This window comes from Macrotis lagotis, chromosome X (genome assembly GCF_037893015.1).
Source record: "Macrotis lagotis isolate mMagLag1 chromosome X, bilby.v1.9.chrom.fasta, whole genome shotgun sequence".
Lineage (NCBI taxonomy): Eukaryota > Metazoa > Chordata > Mammalia > Peramelemorphia > Peramelidae > Macrotis > Macrotis lagotis.
In genome coordinates, this window is record NC_133666.1 from 224,840,315 (window position 1) to 224,855,488 (window position 15,174).

The 15,174-nt window shown below is 34.3% G+C and overlaps 1 protein-coding gene and 1 non-coding gene across 5 annotated transcripts in view; both read right to left on the reverse strand.

Annotated features, from left to right (window-relative positions):
• Nucleotides 1-15,174, reverse strand: part of LOC141502675 (adhesion G-protein coupled receptor V1-like) — a 456,940-nt gene that overhangs the window by 432,705 nt on the left and 9,061 nt on the right. The window lies entirely within an intron of this gene.
• LOC141503725 (U6 spliceosomal RNA) lies at nucleotides 11,737-11,842 on the reverse strand. Its single transcript, XR_012473051.1, has one exon. It is a non-coding gene; the product is annotated as a U6 spliceosomal RNA (small nuclear RNA).

Here is a 15,174-nt window from a genome sequence, read left to right on the forward strand (position 1 = left end):
TAATATTTCATCCTAAAACAGGACCAGGAAAAAGACCTATGGGAAATAGGATCATACATCTAGAATTGAAAAGAAAGAAGAAAGCAAGTTCCTACTTTAATCTTCATAAAATAATAATAATAATAATAATAATAATTTAAGTAAATTTTACAAGCATTGAGTTAATTGATTTACATCTGATCTGAGCCCCGTAACAACTCTGTGAGAAAGGTACTATTATTTTTTCCATTTTACAGATGCAGAACTGAAGCCAAGAGAGGTTGTGCCTCACTTAGATTACCCAACTAATGTCTGAGGTCAAATCTGAAATCTTCCTGCCTCCCAGTCCAGCATTACATATCAACTACATCATCCAGAAGATATCTAAAGCTATCTTAGTCCAATCACTTCATTTTAGAGAAAGAAAAAGATGAAAAGCAACTATGGAATACTATTATTCTGTATCACTGAAATCTTTCAAATATACACAAATGAAGTTTGAAAAAAATTCTTTGTTTCTGATAGTTTTATAATATCACATACATTTTCGAAGAAACAAAATTTTAGATTTTAACTTCCCTAAGAAAAAGGGTATCAATTTCAAATATTTACTATGTAATCCTACAATTCATACTTCAGTTCTTTAAGGTGATCTATTATGCATATATTAAAAAGTTTTTATTGAATAATTTCAAGTCTCTTAGGAACCATAATACAAAGAATAGATATTCAGTAGCATTAAAACTCAAGAACTTGTGCGTCTCCCAAAGTATACATGTTATTCTTTTACTAAGTACCACATGTTCTAGAAAAACTTAGTAATGGTGTATAAATACTGCAGTCGCACCTTCTAAGACTGGAAGCTAAGCAGAAAGCTGTTGATGAATTCAGTTTCCCAGACAATTAAGTTCCCAAGTTTTGTGTTTAAATCTTAGTAAAGTAAATTCACTTTAAATTGGTCCCATCAAAGACCTACTACTGCAAGCAAATGAACAAACAAGCATTGGAAATTATTCAAATTCTGTGACATCATTTGATAATTGAGCCTTTCTCACTTTCATCTTTACACCACTATAAGAAAATGTGTTGGGGCAAAGTGGATGATCAACAAAAAGCAAGAGAAGAAAGGAATGGTGTATGTGAACTTCACATAAAAAGTTAGCTCCACTTAAATTGCAAAGCAAAGAACAGTTACTCATGCTTAGACAACAGGAACTGTTTCCTTTGTGATGTAAAGTGGATGAGTTTAGTCTTAAAGACAACATGCCAAAGACCAGTCACTTAAGTATTTTTTATTAAATTTTGAAGATGATATAAGAAAAATGAAAGTAGAATTATCTTTAAAATAGTTGACAAGTTGTCCCTTTTTTACAAATTTAAATTTTATTTTCCTCATATCTTCAACTTTGTCATTTATTTTTTTTAGGTTGTTTTTTTTTGCAAGGCAAATGGAGTTAAGTGGCTTGGCCAAGGCCATACAGCTAGGTAATTATTAAGTGTCTGAGGCCACATTTGAACTCAGGTACTCCTGACTCCAGGCCAGTGCTTTATCCACTGCACCACCTAGCCACCTCAACTTTGTCATTTAGAAGACAAAATTCTTATTTTTTTTAAGTCATATTCTGTTAAATTATGGGGAAATTGTCATGACTTATTTCTAATGCCTACACTAATATATCTTGAGTAATATACTTCCTTAGATGTCATAAATTGTTCCAATATCATAAATCCTCTTCTCTCCATTTTTCCTGTTCAAGAAAGTTTCTTTTTTTTTATTTTAGGGGATTTTTTTTCCAAGGCAATGGGATTAAGTGACTTGCCCAAAGCCACACACAGCTAGGTAATTCCACCTAGTCGCACCTCAATAGAGATTTTCAATAGAAATTTAAACTGCTCAGAATATAATCCCTTTTCTTTCAAGGTAAATTTAAGATTTAAAGAAATTTCTGTTCTTTAACTTAGAAAAATAAATAATATATTTAGATAGGTTCCTCCTCCCAAATACTCCCAAAGAAACAATTCCTTGAATCCTATGGATTCACTATTTTACCAAACCACATAATAATGCAAAAATTTTGGAACAGAACCTACTAGTTTAATAAAGTACTTTCAGAAGAAATTAGTCCCTCCAACCCTTCTTTGAACCAATGATATATGTTGCTGATCTACTAGAGAAGTATTTACCAACAATTATCAGTCTGGAGACTTTTTAAGGGGAAAGGGATTATTCCCCCCCCCAAAATTCAGCCATTCATTAGACATTTCATCTATCTTTCTATATCCCCTTTCTCATACAAAACATTTTACACACACATACACACACACACACACAGACAAAAAAATTATCATTCCAACTCTTATCACCATGACAACCACCACCTTTATCTCTCATCTAGCTTCTCCTACTGCTTCCCACTCCCTTCAAAAAATCAGCATTCTGTATATAGAATACCTCAAGAATGTTCACCAAAGTGTTGAACAATTATTAGTAAAAAATGCACTAAACTCAAAGCCTTGAAAAAATTGTCATATATCCCACAGCATACTTTTTTTTAATTAGAAAAGTGAATAGATAATCCTGGGCTCTGCTGACTTAAAATCTGGATCTACCATTTTACTAATGCAGGGAAGTTCTGGTGAGCAAACTCCCTCTGTCCAGTTGTTAGAGACACTGAGAAGTAAAGCAACTTTTCCATGGTTTCAGAAGAAGCATGTGCCTGGATCCAGTCTTGAACTCTGAGGTAGAGTCAGTGTCAGTGTCAGTGTCAGTGTCTGTCTGTCTGTCTGTCTCTCTCTCTCTCTCTCTCCCTTTTTTCTGGTTTTGTGGGGTAACGGGCTTAAGTGACTTTCCTAAGGTCACACAGTACATTATCAAGTGTCTGAGGCTGAATTTGAATGCATGTCCTCCTGACTCCAGGGCCAGTGCTGTATCCCCTGAGTCACCTGGCTGTCCTCTGGTAGGGCTCTTCACTGGGTCATGCTGCCTAAAATATTTTCTTTAGTATTTCAGTCCCCTATATTTGTTCATATTCAGCTCTATCATGTTTAACATTTCAACTTTTCCTAAATACACATTCATCTGAATCGCCATGACAGGTCTAACTTTCATGGGAATTTTCCTTCTACCCTTCGTCTGACATCCTGTCCATATTAGTTGGCTCATAAATTTAACAAGGCTCAGAATAACCTTTGACAACATGTCATTTAAAAATTCTGAAGAGCAACAGACTGATTGCTTTTTGTCACTCTTTCCTTTTTTTTCCAGTTTTATAGTAAAATATTCTAGTATCCACAAGTCAAATAAGACTAGATTAAAAAAAAAACACTAAGAATTCAACTGAGTGCATCACTGATTCTCTGAGTAGTCTGTTTCCTTTGGGGAAAAATTCTCTCTTTCTTAAAGTCACTGTGTTTTTCTAAGCTTCAAGATAAATATCTGTGTAATTTCTCTGAACTCTGAGACAAGGATATACAAAGGCATGCCTGGTTTGTGTATAAAAGAAAAAAGGTCTGATGACCTTTAAGCTTCAGCTCTTCCCTTGTCAATGACTTTGTCAGGATCTTCCCACGGTGTGAACACTAGGTAAATAATACTAAAAATTTGATCCTTATGGAGAAAGGTTTAAGAGTTTAGGATTACCTTAATTCTATTACAACTACTAAAGAGCATACTAAAACTATAGAATTACTCCTGTGGAACCAGAGAGGTTTCATCATCAAGTTATCAATTATTCAGATGGTGAGAATTCTTATTCTTTGTATTATCTACACTATGATTTGCTAGTGTGAATCAAAAACTGTACTTTTCCTTTTTTTCATTATCAAAATTAATTCTGAAAATAGCAACTCCTTCAAAAAACAGTGGTCATGCAGTAAAAATCAATAGCCCTAGTAGTAGGAATGTTGAATATTAACAAAAAGATTAAAAATGTAGATATTCTATTAAAGTTGGTCTCATATACAATTCATTTTCCCAAGGAAATAAATATTATATACTTTAATTCAATATGCCACTTTATAATAAGTAAAATCTATATTTCCTTCTCCCAATCCATCTTACAATTACCATAAAAAAATCCATCAAGAAAACCACACAAACTCTGAGGAACTAGCAAGTTTATTTCCTATTCTTATTTTCAATCTCCTTCACATTTACTCCTAGTTATTTTTCCCATCAACAAATTATAAATGCTGTCTGGATTCTATGATGGCACCATTAATAATGAGTGTATTACTGCTTCTTGGAAGAAATTGTTAACTCACAAAAGGAAGGTAAATAACTTCCCCAGGTACCCAGGTATCAGCTCAACAGAACTTTTTCAAGGACACAAATCCTGAGGCCATAGAAGATTAAATCATTGCCTATTCCCTTACAAAAATTGATTGAGCCCCTGCCTAACTAAGCAAGAATGTAGGGTTCAAAGTAAAACTAAACAATGACATATAAGTCCAATGGAAATCTATCATGAAATGAAAATGATAGTACTCAGAATTCATTAAAAAAATTATGTAGTCTCAGAAGAGAAGCAATGTTAGGTAAGAATCCCAGTAAATGCTGATAATGTGTTAGGAGCAATGCTAGAGCCTAAACTGTTACACTCAGATAATATAAAATTGAACAGTCCCATCTAAATTGAGGGAAAGGGGTAAGGATTCAGACACTTGAACTTCATTCTCAGAAATCTAGTCCACTTTCAGACTGGCATTTGGGGTTGAAACAGGCTAGACCAGATCAAAGGAGGAAGGAAGGGAAAACCTTTTTAGTAATTACCATTTGCCAGGCACTGGATTAAGGGGCTTTACAAGTATTGTCTCAATTGATAAAAACAACCCTGGGAGGTAGATGCCATTATTAGCCTCTAAGGCAAACAAGGGTTAGGTGACTTGCTCAAGGTTACAGCTACTCAGATTTTCCTGACTTTAGTTCCAATGCTCTATCCACTGTGCAACAATGAGAATACAAAAACAAAGAGAAATAGTCCCTGCCCCCCCCCAAGAACTTACATTCTATTGGGGGCAAAGTTGGGAAGAATGAAAAGAGAATACACAGCAAGATGAGTAAAGACCAAACAGATACAAACCTTGGGTGTGGTGAGAACACAACAGTCTACAAAATAAGAGGGTTGGACTTGGTGTCCACTAAGGTTATTTCCAATGATGATACATCTATTCTCCTATGATCCTCTGCAACGTATCCCAGTCTCAGCTGACCACAAGACAGCAATGAGGGAACTTCCTGTACTTTAATAACTGAAGACAATCCCTGGAGCAAAAATCCAGTACAGATAAATTAGCAGCCTTGAGAAATCTGAATAATCTCTCATAATTTGAGAGAGTGAACGGTGGAGCCATTGAGGTGGCACAATCTGTGACATGGACTTTTATGGAGCTGAATCTGAATCTTAAGGAAAAACTACAAGTATGGAAGATGAATCACACCTGAACTTTTGTTGAGATGCAGTAATTGGGGATCCCTACAGCTAAGCCCATACACTCTATGGGGAAAAATCCATCATTCATTCAGATGAGAAGAATCTCTTAATCTCACTTTTTGGCATCTATGGTATCCAGAGAGTCATGGTTTCCCATTGACACTAGAAAATGACAAAATGTAATACATACAAGAGGATACTTGTAAGAGGGAAAGCAAGAAAATACTCTAATCAGGAGATAAAAGAGATGCAGCTGAGTTCAACAAAAAATTTTGCAGAGGGCTTACATTCTCAGAAAAATGGTCCTCAGTGGAGAACTTTGACTCATTCTGTAACAAAATATTTGAGGTCATTCCCTAATAGACCCTTCTTCCCTCTTCCTCTTCTCAAATGTCTTCTATTAATCCATACTTCATCTCTGTCTCACATGAAGAGATGACTCTTGATTTTACCAAAATAAACTGTTCTACAGATATATGTGTAACCCCACAAATTGTCCTCTTCTGGGGTGGCTAGGTGGCACAGTGGATGAAGCACCAGCCCTGGAATCAGGAGTACCTGGGTTCAAATCCGACCTCAGACACTTAATAATTACCTAACTGTGTGGCCTTGGGCAAGCCACTTAACCCCATTTGCCTTGCAAAAACCTAAAAAAAAAAATTGTCCTCTTCCTCACCCCCCACTGCAGCACTAATCTTCAATCTCTCCCTGCCCACAAGCTGTTTCTTTCATGCCTAATAACTTTCTCTTGTTTTCTGCATCTGATAGAAACATTCCTGTGATTATTCTATATATGTTCTCCATTTTGTGTATAAACTCCTTGAGAAAGCCATATATATTATGCACCTCTATTTTCAACCTTCTGCAGTCTGGATTTCGACCTCTTCAAGTTAAAACTGCTCTCTCTAAAGTTATCAATGATTTCTTAATTGCTAAATATAATGTTTATTTCTCAATTCGAATTTTTCTGGACTCCTCTGTAGCCTTTGACAATAAATGATCATCCTCTTCTCTGGAATTCACTCTCCAAATTTTCATGACACTCTGCTCTCCTGGTTCTCTTTTTTGTCTTACTGTTCCTCAGTTTCCTTTATTTGAGCTTCATCTAAGTCAGGGCTGTCCAAAATGTGGCTGCCCACAGGATGATTTTATGTGACCACCAGTGGGTTTATTAAATGTTGTTGTAAAAAAAAAAGCCCAGCTACTACAGAGCTCTTACTAAAATGGTAAATCAAAATATATCATCTATCGTTTCAATAAAAACTTTTAAAAGTAAGGTTGGACAGCCCTGATCTGAATCATGGGTGTACCATATAGCTCTCTCATGGGCCCTTTTTTTTATTTTTCCTCTATACTATCTTACTCTGATCTCACTAGCTTCGAAGTAATTGAGGAGGGGATAACATGATCAGACCTGAATGTTAGGATTACTTGGCAGTTGAGTAGAGGAAGGACTAGATGAGTGACAGACAAGGCAGGAGAACAAAAGTATTTTAATAGGTTGTACAGAGCGAAGTGTCAATCACTACAGATATGAGTATTAAGCAAAGGTGTTATAGGGATAGGATAGGATCTAGATCAAAATGATAATGCCATGGACCCAGCAAATACATTTGTTTCCATTTAAGTGGGAGGAAAATGAAGAAGGTTGAATAACCATCTGATATAACTTACTGTAATCACTATTTTGTGTATGTGTGCAAATTTTTGTACCTTGGTTCACCTGACCTCCTAGCTTCCCCAGGATGAGCTTCAACTGGACAGCTCCAAACTATGACCATCTTCTCAAAAGCAACAGCAATTATGAGGTGATATAGAGTAAAATTCCTTCCTCAGGAGTTCTACTAAGGTTTTCATTAATTCAGAGATATGAAGGTGTAAGGCTGTCTGCAAAGTTCTTTCCTCTAGTCTGGATTTTTAGCTGAAACAATAATCCCTTCCCATCCCTTTTACTGCAGTTCCTGGTATTTACTTGTCTCCTGGTAGCCAAGTGTAAGTGCTGGCCTCAGTCTTATCTCTGACTTTTTCTCCTTCAATAAGTCCTCAACCAGTAAGAAAGGAAATAAACATTTACTGGGAATAAATATAAGCAAAAACAGACATCCCTACAATAAAGAAACTTACATTCTAAAAGGGGAAGATTATACACAAAAGGGAGCTGAAAATTGGGGGGGGGATGAAAGAGGGAGAATGAAAATGAAGATATTTTGGAACAAAGGCATGATTATAAAGTCCAGGAGTCAGGAAAGAGGAAAGGAGAATAAAGACTAGCCTTGAAGACTGGAGGAAATGGGCTTCAGCAAAGGCTCTAAAGGGATTTGTTTTTTGTGAAGAATTCATCAGTCTTTGACTCAGAGAGGTAGGAAAGGCAGGGAAGCTAGGTGGTACAGTGGATAGCGCACCAGCCCTGGAGTCAGGAGGACCTGAGTTCAAATCCAGACTCAGACACTCAATTATTACGTGGTTGTGTAACTTTGGGCAAATCACTTAATCCTATTGCCTTGCAAAGAAACTAAATAAATTGATTAATTAAAAGACTTAGAATTTAATTTACAGGTTGCTAATTTTTTTCCTTGCCCATTTATGTTATTACAACATATTCTGCTACCAAAATATTTGTCTAGGAGAGTCAGAAGTATTAATTACAGACAGAAAGGGGGAGAGACTCAATTTATCTTTCTTTTACTGGATATTAAACAAGCAAAATATTCCTAAACTTCTAGTTTACAATCCCAACTCCCTATATCAAGTTCAGGTCTCTAAAAGTCCATTTACTTCCCACATATATTTGTATATTCACTGCCCCCTTGGCCCCTATAACTAATTAAGTAAACTATGCTCTGGCGAGACTGAAACATGCTTTTGATTTGTCGTTGCCATTTGAACTGGCATTACATTAATAGAGCAGGACATGGATCAATATTTTGTTTCGTGTGTTTCCAAAGAATTAAAGACTTAAACTTTTTTCTATGCTTATGTTTTCAAAGAGATACCATGTCACTTTTGATCACAATGATGCTGCTGTATTAAGCTTGTCAACAGTTTTTAAAAATGTCTTTCAGGTTCCAACCATCCCTCTATTTATAAATTTTGTTGACTAACTAACTAAACTAATATTTTTTTGAGAAAAGAACTAACAGAGAATGATTGGTAGACAAGCTATGGTTTTAACATAGTGGGCAAGAATTATACAATTCTACACAAAACCAACATTTATTAAGCACTTATTCAAAGCACAGCATCAGGCCCTAGAAGAGAAAGTTTAAATAAGATTTAAACATACAATTAGAAAGAACCTCCAAGTCTTCTTAATCTCCTTTTATAGGTGAGCAAAATGAAACTCAATCAAGGTAAGAAGGCTAGTAAGTGAAAGAGTACTCTGACATTAAGTCAAGTTCTCCAATGCTATACCACACTTTCATTATACTGTCTCTATACTTAAGGTCTAATATCTAAAAAGGGGATGAGACACAAATAAAGTTAATTATTTTATAGCAGAGAAACAAAAGAAAAAGAACAAGATAAAAACAGTCTAAGATAAAGTAGCTGTGAAAATAAAATGAAACCAAATTTTTTAGGACCATATTTGTTAGGTACACTGCTGTTTACAAAGGCATCCCCAAAAAATCAGGGTATCCATATAGTATGAACACTCATGCAGCTTCTAAAGGTTCAAAAAAAATTTATCATTCAGTCATGTACAACTCTTTGTGACTCTGTTGGCCATAAGCCACCAATTCTGTCTGTGAAGTTTCGACAAAGATACTGGTTTGCCATTTCCTTCTCCACTGGATTTGAGGCAAACAGATGACTTGGCCAGGATCATAAAGCCACTAAATCTAAAATCACATATGAACTCAGGTCTTTCTAACTCCAGGTCTAGCATTCTGTCTCCAGACCACCTAGTTTCCACAAAGAGACAATATGCAACATGAAACATCAAATAAAGTTCAATTCTCCACAAAAAGTTAAAAGTATATAAAATAAAGCCAATCACATCCTGACAAGTGAGAAATTCAAAGGGAAGATAGAAAATTTTTTTTGGACATAGCCAACACTGGAATTAATTTTACTTGTCTATACTTATTTTTTCAATTGGGAAAGAGAGGAAACTGTGAAGGGAAGAAAATTGAGAAAAAAAATTTTGTTTACTGAAAAAATTGAATAAATTTTTTAAATAATTAAAAGACCAATAATAATAATATAGATCTCTGTATATTAAATGCAAAACCCAATAGGAACACAGAAAGATAAATTCAACTCAAAATAATCAGAGTCTACAGGAAATATTTGGGGTTCTAGCAACATAGATATATACAGGAACAATATGAATACAATTACAAAATACTTTTTTACAGAAATAAACAGACCTGAATATTAGTTGCTTATGGTTGGGCTGTCCAAATACAATAAAAATGGTAATGCTACCTAAATTAATTTACCTAGTCAGTATAATACCAAATTGCCAAAAGAGTTGTTTTACAAAACTAGAAAAAGGACAGCTAGGTGTAGTAGTGGATAGAGCACCAGCCCTATAATCAGGAGGACCTGAGTTCAAATCCAAACTCAGACACGTAATAATTTTGTGCAAGTCAATTAACCCCATTGCTTTACAAAAAAAAAAGCTAGGAAAAAGATAGCAAAAAGTCATGTAAATGAATAAAATATCCCTCAAATAAATCTCAAGGAAAACTATGAAAAAAATGGGAAGGAAAAGGATCTATTGGTACCAGTTCTTAACTTATACCACAAAGTTGTAATCATCAAAATCTATTTGGTACTAGGAAAAAAAGTTAATCAGCATAACAGATTAGGAACGTAAGATCCAGAGACAAATGAAGATAGTAGCATAATGTTCAATAAATTGAAACACTCCAATTATTGGAGCAGAAATTCATCACTTGACAAAATTTGCTGAGAAAATTAAAAAAAACAGATTGACAGAAATTACATTTAGTCCATCATTTCAAACCACATAGCATAATAAACTCTAAATGGATAGCTGACAATAAAAAGGTCATCTCATAAACAAATTTAAGCACAGATAAGGAGGTGTCTTTCACAATTATAGAAAGGATATCAAAATTATAGAAAGGATATCCAGCAAATATCTCAAAACACAAAATGTTCAAAACAGAACTCATTAAATTGTCCAAAAAATCTCCCCCCCACTTCCCCTTCCAAACTATCTTATTACTGTATTGGAAATGAACGTCCTTCTACACGCTAAGCTCACAACCTAGATGTCATCCCCTAATTCTCACTCACATTCACCCTACACACCTAATTTGTTGTCAAGTTTCTCAGATGTCTCTCAAGCATCCTTTCCCTCACACTGCCACCACCCTGGAGCTGGATCTCCCTGCCTCACATCTGAGCTAATCTCTCCCTCCTCATCTCTGCCTCCTAGATTCCCTGGCTTTCTTCAAATCTCAGCTCAAGTCCCACCTTCTTCAAAGACTTTCCTAGTACTCCTCAAACTCGAGCCTCTCCTCTATGATAATCCCCAATTTATCCTGTATCTATTTCATTGAATATAGCTGGCTGGTGTCTCCTGCACTAGACTGTAAGATCTTTTTTGTTTTTTTTAAGGTTTTTGCAAGGCAAATGGGGTTAAGTGGCTTGCCCAAGGCCACACAGCTAGGTAATTATTAAGTGACTGAGACAGGATTTGAACCCAGCTACTCCTGACTCCAGGGCCAGTGCTTTATCCACTGCGCCACCTAGCCGCCCCTAGACTGTAAGATCTTGATAGTTGAGACTGTTTGCTTTTCTTTGTAATTCTTGATATTAGCACAGTGTCTAGAACATAGATGGTACTTGAGAAATGTTTGTTGGCTTGACTCTGCTGCCTCAAGACTTTGTCCTCTCCAGTATGCCCTCCAGTAAGTTTGATAAAGTAAATTTCCCACAGACCAGATCTACCATGTCTCCCTGATACTCAGTTAAATCCAGGGGCTCTCTTTTACTGCCTGCTTCAAATATAAAATCCCCTTACGCTTCAGCAGTCCTTCCCAACCTGGCTAACTTTGCATTCTTCTCATCTTCTAACTTTCCTACAGTCGAACTGAGCCTATGACTCTCTCACAGACAACATACCTTCTCCTGATTCTGTGCCTTTTAATGACTTCCCCATGCCTGGAATGTTCTCCCAGCTCATTTTCACCCGTTCTAAATTCTCTCCTCCCCTTTCCCCACCCACTGAGAATGCAAGAAAAAATAAGATTCATTACAAAAAGGATAGGTAGGAAAAAAAAACAAAACAAAACAATTTACATTAGCAATGTTTCACCCCCTCCCAAAAAAAAAGGCAAGAAAAGGAGAGAAAAATATAAAATACTACATGAATTTCCATGTCATCCTTGCAGGAGGGCTATGTTAATCTTCTCTGGATCATTCCAATTTAGCATATATGCTGCCCAAAGGAACATTCTACCTTCCTTCTAGAGTCAGCTCAAATCCAAACTTTGTGAGAACTCTTTACTAGTCTCAGTAGTCCCACCCCTACCCCGCCCCACTTTCCTCTGAGACTGTTTTCCATTTCTACTTTATATATCATAGTTGTTTAATGTGGTCTCTCACATTATTAGGTAAGCTCCTTGAGGACAGGGATCATGATTTTGTCTTTCTTCATATCCCAGTCATTTATCACAATGCCGGTAAGGAAGGGACTGATAAGTGTTTATTGATTGACCATTAATGACTAGAACACTGTCAAGAAAAGCAAAATTAGGGGCAGCTGGGTGTCTCAGTAGATAGAGCACAGGCCCTGGAGTCAGGAGTACCTGAGTTTAAATCCAAACTCAGACACCTAATAATTGCCTAGCTGTGTGGCCTTGGGCAAGCCACTTAACCCCATTTGCCTTGCAAAAAACCTAAAAGAAAAAAGTGAATACAAAAGGATCACAAGCAAAAGAACTAACATCAGATTTATTTGTATATGTATAACAGACACACACACACCAAGCTATATATAGATATACATATCTATATAGATATATACATATATTATATTATATATAAAAGAAATTCAATCTGTGATTTAAAAAAATCATATTATTCTCTTCTTCATAAATGAAAATTTGCTTGGATTTGTCAAATTCAGAATAACAAAAAATTAAAATTAAAACTTTGAACAAGGGGAATAAAGAAATCCTCCACAGAGAACTATAAATATTTACTATAATGGAATTTTCTTATGGAAAATACTGCTTAAAATAACTAGACCATTCAAAGAATCTAAACAGATAGTTTTCAGATCAAGTAATCAAAGCTATATATTGTCATATAAAAAACTGCTCTAAATCACCATTGATTGATTCTCTAATCTAATCAATGCAATTTAAAAGAGCTCACCTCACACCTAAGAGATTGGCTAAAATGAAAGAAAAAAAATTATAAATTTTGGAGGGGATATCGGGAAAATTAGGACAGTAATGCACCATTAGTGAAGTTGTAAATGGATCCAAACATTTTAGAAAACATAATCCACCCAATGAATTATAAAACTGTTCATACTCTTTGGTCCAACACTATCACTACTAAGTCTGTATCACAATGAGATTTTTTTTTTAAATGGGAAATGAAAAATTTGTACAGAACATTTATGGCAGCTCTTTTTGTGGTGGCAAAGAATTGGAAATTGAAGGAATTTATATCAACTGAGAAATGATAGAACAAGTTGTGATCTATGATTGTGATGGAATAACATTGTGCTATAAGAAATGATAAACAGGATGCTTTCCGAAAAACATGGAAAGATTTACATAAAATGATGCAAACTAAAGAGACTAGAACAGGGAGAACACTGTCCATAATAACAGCAATATTGTATGATGACCAATTGTGAATTACTTAGTTAATCTCAATAAAACAATGATCCAAGATAATTCCAAAGGATCATAATGAAAAATGCTATCCATCTCAAGAGAAAGAACTGATGGAGTCTGAATGCAAATGAAAGCACACTAGTTTCACTTTATTCTTTTCAATATTTTGTGATTTTTTTAGCTCTGTTTTCTTTTATTACATCAAAAAACATATAGAAATATATTTTCCATGGTTGCACATGCATAATCTATATCAAATGACTTACAATCTCAGACAAGGAGAAGGGAAGAAAGTAAGGGAAAGAATTTAGAACTCAAAAATTTAAGAAATGAATGTTAAAAATATTTTGATATAATCTGGGGATAAAAATGAAATGTTATTTTAAAAAATAACTAGACAATTGTCCGGAAGTTGGAAATGCTTTTCTTAAGGAAAGATTCACTACCAAGATCTATTATATGAATTTTTAAAAATCTAACTACTAGAAATATTCCAGATAAGATTTAATAGTATAAATGCATATTTTAGGCCAGACAAAATATTTTCAATAAAAATCAAATAATTTATTCAATAATAACAATATTGTAAAGACAACCAATTCTGAAATACATTAAAATTCTTATAAACACAATGATCAATAACAATTCCAGGAGACTCAAAAAATGAAACATTCTACTTAACATCAGATAATTGATGGATTCAAGAATATAAACAAAGACATTTAAAGATTGGGATTTTTTGCTTTGTTTTGGGATGTCTTTTGCCAATTAAGGAATTTGTTTTGCTTAAACTATATGTGTTTGGAAAAATAAAATTCAATTAAAAAAATATAAAATAAGAAAGAGCATAAAGTAAAGGATAGCAAGGCTTCCAAGTGATTGAAACTGACTCAAGAAAACAACAGTTAAAGAAACACCCCTTTTTTCCCCCATTGTGAATGCTAATCAAATTGAGGCCCTTTTAAAAACGGAAATCTAAAATTGCCTAGGATAGGTTAAAACTATTTATAGTGGAAATTTTCTATCTTATAGTCAATTATTAAGAACATGTATATATATATGTATATATATATATATATATATATTGTTCTCTTTAGATAATTTAAGGATTCATATTCTGGAACAGAAAAATATAGATTCTGCTGGATGATATTACTTTATGGAATAATTTTCCTTAGCTGTTACTCTTTGCAACAAGGATGGTCTAATCTGGAGGGTAGAGTGATTGTTTTCTTTTATCTTTCATAGAAATAATTTTGATATACAAACAAATGCATCCCTAAAATTTTTTTAAAAAAGATTCAAGTAAAAGACCAAAGATAAAACAGGACGAATATCCAATAATTAGTTTTTAATCAGTCACTTGCAGATTAGTGGATTGTTGACACTTTTCATTTCAATCTATTACTTTACTATATTATCCTTAGTAAGATTTCTTAGAAAAACAAAAATGATGGGTTTTTTAATCTAATATGCAGCTGGAAAGACAAAGAATATATACAATATATCATTTTGCAAGAGAACAAATACTGCTTTGAAGCACTGTGAGTCTTTAAAGAAGACAAAAGGAAGTTCAAATAATCTCAACAAAAGTAATGCATTGCAACAATGTATCAATAACTTAATATTCACAACATATATTGTATATAAGGATTCTATTTTACTACTTATTTCCTGTCCAACATTCTGACCTCTTAAAATAAATTAGATTCTTTTTTATGTTTTCTATGTTTCAGATATATTTAACAATGTATTCATTCATATTTATGCTTTTTGAACATGAGTTTAGAACTGATGGTAGATGAACAATTAAAGACATCAACTAAAGACTCTGGAGAAATCCAGAAAAGGAGAGAATGTAACTACAATGCCATCATAGACAATTACTTTCCCCACAAGAAGGAGTGATTATGAAAAAAAAAATGAAGAGAGAA